The following is a 4,979-nucleotide window of genomic DNA, read 5'->3' on the forward strand; positions in this document are numbered from 1 at the left end:
TCTAAGAATAAACAAAAGAAAATTGACTTAATTGATTGTCTAAAATTCAATAACTGAAAATGACAGAGGCGAACCAAATCTTGTAGTTTCTCCATATAGCGCGTGTTCACAGTATGTATGATTTTTTTTTTTTTTTTGTTCTTGCAATGGAGATGGATTTTTTATTTTAATAAATAAAATAAATATAATATTTACCAGATATTTGTTCTTGCAATGAAGACGGATTTTTTACCGGATTTTTTATCGGATTTTTTACCAGATATTTTATTTGTTAAAATAAAAAATCCTAATAAAGACTCCTTTTTTTGGTTTTGTTTTAATTTTGGGGTCCCTGGGGTTAGACTTTGCTAAAGACAAAAGGACATTCATTTTTGAGAAAATAACATTAAGCCTCAGCTATCAACAGAAAAGGGTGCAAAGCCAATCAAACTTGTCACAAAACCAACAAAATCAACCCTTGACCTTGTCATACGTTGATGACTTGATGTGAAGAAAATCAAATGCTTCTGACGCGTTATTCGGTAGTTTAGAAGAAAAGTAGTGTATTTAAAGAATAAATTTAGATCCTTTAAATTTTAGATTTTTATTTTAGAAAATAAAGTGAAAATTTTTATTATTAAATATTTTTTTTATATTTTTTTATTTTACTTATGAAATAAATGGTGATAGATCATACTCTACTTTCTAAAATAAAATTTAAAATTTAGATGATTCAAATCCTTTTGGAATGACAATGTCATATTTATTTTTCTCCGCAAATATTCACATATACAAATTTAATATAATAAAAAAATTTTTAATATACAAAATAAAATAAGTTAGAGTTATTTACATAATTTATATATATAAAAATATTTAAGTAAATTATTTTAAGAATTTTATGAATTTCTGTGGAATAGTAATTCAATTTCTGTCTCGTTCTTATTTATTTGCGGGCGGATTTTCATCCCATAGAAATTTTGCGAATCCTATTGGCCTCTCCATCGTAAATAATTTTCGCGGGTGATGCCAGTGCGGATTGTTTTACAATTCCTGTATTACACAAGATGCATATACATTAAGACATTGGTGAGTTGTGAACAAGAGAAATTCGAATTATCGGATAACAACTACCATAGAGAACGTGAATATAAAAGATAAATACAGCTTATAATATAATAGTATAAATAGAAGTGCACTTATTTAAAAAATGTTAAATGAACAAATTATTTTTACAAAAATGTTATTTCGGCACTAAATTAGTCACTAATATATTTATGTATAAATATATATATTTTAATTTATTTTTAATGTATATTTATATTCTAACATATATTTTATACTAATAACTTATTTTAATAACTAATTTAGATATACATATAACATAATTGTTATTTTTACAATTAAATTTAACTAAGTTTTTATTGCATGTGTCTTTTTTTTTCAACTAAAATTTATTATTAGCAATTCTTAACTTTATTACTAAAATAAAAATAACTTAGTTTGATTTGACTGGTCATGTAAGCATATTTTTATCAGTGAAGGACAAATATACAATAGAAAAAAGAATTTTATCAGTGCGCTTAATTAAAATTCACATCGTGTTTAAAATCACAAATATAACTTTTGAATAATATAAGCACTACAAAGGACAAAGGTCCACAAATTATATGTACGTTTCTCTTTCAAGTTTGATAATATCACATTCAAAAGCGAGACAGCGCCAGCCAGTAAACCTTGCCAGAGCATGCTTAGATATAAAGTATCAGACAAGTAAGAACTATTATGTTTTGCACTGTACAAATTATTTGTATATCAAGATCATTGGTTGAATTATATTTCTACGTATTATTTCCGAATCTCAAACAATATTTGAGTAAAATAAAAAGTAATTATTTATTTCGATGTTTATCTTATCCGACTAGGATTAAAAGTAGTAAATTGGAGTTTAAAGAGAAAGGCTAATTTGTCTGTTGTGTTGGCAGTAAATGGAGAAAGCAGAGCAGCCAAGACAGCAGTCCTGGGATTCCGGACATTAGACCAGGGAAGCCCTAGACCGCGAGACTGGGAGCAGAAAATCAGCTTCGTGTTTGACCGCAGAAAGCTATCTTCACAATTACTATTTGCCCTTTTCCTTTACATACTTGCAATTTTTATTGACTTCAAATTCGAAGCTAACTCAACTGAAACATAACCCAGAGACAGACTCCAGCTGTGAGACAGCCACTATATAGTGTATACTTTGACGAGAGAGAGGCAGAGAGAGAGAGAGAGAGAGAGAGAGAGAGAGAGGAATCCTAGTGCAACAACAGAAAGAAATTGAAGATCATGGAAACTTCAACATCTTCGGAAGAGCAAGGCAATTTGCAGGAACCAAAGGGTAGAATGTTGAAGGGAAAGAGAGCAAAGCTTTACATAATTCGAAGATGCATAGTCATGCTCCTTTGTTGGAGGGACAATGGAGACTAGTACGGTAAAAACAAGCCCTCATTTACAAGAGCACTGCACTGTTGCATTATAATTATAAGCGTTTCTTTTTTTCAAAAAAATATTTAATTAATTTATACAGTGTTTTATCGATTTTTAAATAAAATAAAATGGTTTAAATATCGCAGCTCTTGCTTGAAAAACCACAAGCTACCAGAGAAGCACTGCATGTGCATGACGACCTGCTGAAAAGTGTTCAAAACATGTGATGATGTGAAGGAAGTTTTGTCACCTAGAATGCCCCAGCATCTTTGATCTAATATCAATCCTTTTTTTACTTTTCAGTCAGTCATGGTTTTCAACTACTAAGGTGTTTTTCTTTTGTGAATTTTGCTGTAGGAGAAGGGAGGGAAACTAAGGGTTTCAACTTTCAAGTATAAAACTTGATATCTTGAATACTTCAAACCCTTCTCTTCCATCCCTTTCTCTCCATAATCACAAAATCACAAATGTACCTTAGAAACAAAATATTGTAGGAGCTAGAGAGGGGAATTCACACATGCACAACCACGTGTAAAAAGGCAAGCAGGGAAGGGATGAAAGATGAAGAAATAAAAGGAGAAAGTGACCTTGGTTTATCTCAAATGAATCTAACATTGCATACTCTGTGAAACATATTACGTTCTATCTATCATTGCCGATATCCAGCATCCCCAATAATCCTTTGACTTAACCACCTTCCCTAATCCTAGGCTTATAATCAGTGTAAAGTATCAATTTTCACAAGAATAAAGCAGGCAGATGGCCTGATCTTAAGAGCATACTCACCTCATAGCTCTAACTTTAATAGCAAATCTTGATGGACTTGAAAGATTCTTGAATTTACTGTGCCAGAAGTAGGAAAAGTAGCATTAATTTGCAGGGAAGGTATGTTTTATAGACATTGAATGTCGTCACAATTTGGAGATGTAATAGAAAATCCCCCTCATTCCCACCCCACTTAAATCATTCTCTAGAGCAGCCCTTCCACTTCCTTGCAAGCGGAGATGCTGCTTTCAGAATTTGAACCTGAAACTTGCAGGTCTCAGAGGCAGCAACAAGCAAATTCATGCCAAGTCTCACGGATCACCCTCTTACAGCAAAATTGAAGAGAACCACATAGAACTTTAATTTAACCTATTACTTGTTTCAACTTTCAACTTTCAACATAATGATTATCATTTCATGTTCCCATATTATTTCATCGAATTCAACTGTACACTCAATTCAATCCCAAACCACAACGGCTTATGTATTTCCGGATTGCAATTAAATAAAACCAGGTCCATTCCAAAATACAATTCAATACAATACAATACAATATTATTTAAATATATCTGAATGCATTGCTTGCGAATTAGATCCTAATCCATTTCATAATCAATAAGAAACTCTCGATTTTCCAATGATTAAAAGAACATATTCAAATCCTCAAATCAAAATTCAATCAAAAGAAATTAACGGAACAAACAATTGAAGAAACGATAGAAAACAATTAAACCAAGGGGAACACCTAAACATATAGATCATAACTTTATAAGGAGGTACAATATATTAATTGAAAATTGTACATCGCAAACAACATAGCATCGAGAATTGTACACAGCATAAAACGTAGCATCACGAGGTGACACAGATTTGCAGTAGTTGAAATAGAAATTTCTTACTTATCATAGAACATAAGAGGAGGAAAAAGGCCTATACAAAAACGACGTCGCACCGAGTCAAACGGGGAGGTTAGCAACGTCATTTGATTTTTGGCCGTTCACCTTATCCGAGGGAGGGTTCGGGGTGGTGTTGGTGGCGGCAGCAGTGGGGGTGCTGACAGAGGCGGTCGGGGAAGCAACGGAGGAGAAATCGTCTAAGTCATCGTCTTCTTCGGGATCAGAGGTGGAGACGTTGACGCATGAGAAGCGTTCGAGGGAGGAGAAGAAGGCGGACGAGACGGTGGATCCAAACCAGTTGGCCACGGAGGCGATGCTGCCGTCGTTCTCCATCAACTCAGATCCAATTCTCCAATCGTAACCGTAACGGATTCCTTCTTAAGTTTTCACGATATCAACCTCTGAAAAATGTGGTTGGAGGATGGGTTACCCTTGTTACAATGCTATCCGAGGTCAGCCAAAACAAAAAGTATTTATGAAATTACTACTTTACCCTTTGTTTTCTTCTACTGTTTTATATCATTTTTTCCCCTCATTCTATTATTAGTTTATTATCAACCGGACTACCGCCAAATTTATCGGTCATCGTTGAAAAAATTAATCTTCTTACGTGTATAAAAAAAATCAATTATTAAATTAATTATTTTTATAAAATATATATTAAAATATAAAAATATTAAATAAATTAAATAATATTTATATTTAAATTTTTTCTAGTTTAAAAAAAAATTCACACAGTGAGAATTAAAAAAAAAAGCTAATTAATTATATGACTATTAAAATTGATATTGAAAAAATTTATAATCAATTAAATTGGTAGTTTATATAAGATACTCTTTTAAGAATTGGCCTATCAAAAAATTTGGTAAA

At 32.0% G+C, this 4,979-nt stretch overlaps 1 long non-coding RNA gene across 1 annotated transcript; it reads left to right on the forward strand.

The window, feature by feature from the left end:
- The first annotated feature begins 1,653 nt into the window (after positions 1-1,653).
- Positions 1,654-3,740, forward strand: LOC112732398 (uncharacterized). The gene is made up of 3 exons (XR_003168014.3): positions 1,654-1,752; positions 1,965-2,452; positions 2,595-3,740. It is a non-coding gene; the product is annotated as an uncharacterized lncRNA (long non-coding RNA).
- The last annotated feature ends 1,239 nt before the right edge of the window (positions 3,741-4,979 follow it).

This window comes from Arachis hypogaea, chromosome 13 (assembly GCF_003086295.3).
Source record: "Arachis hypogaea cultivar Tifrunner chromosome 13, arahy.Tifrunner.gnm2.J5K5, whole genome shotgun sequence".
Classification (NCBI taxonomy): Eukaryota; Viridiplantae; Streptophyta; class Magnoliopsida; order Fabales; family Fabaceae; genus Arachis; species Arachis hypogaea.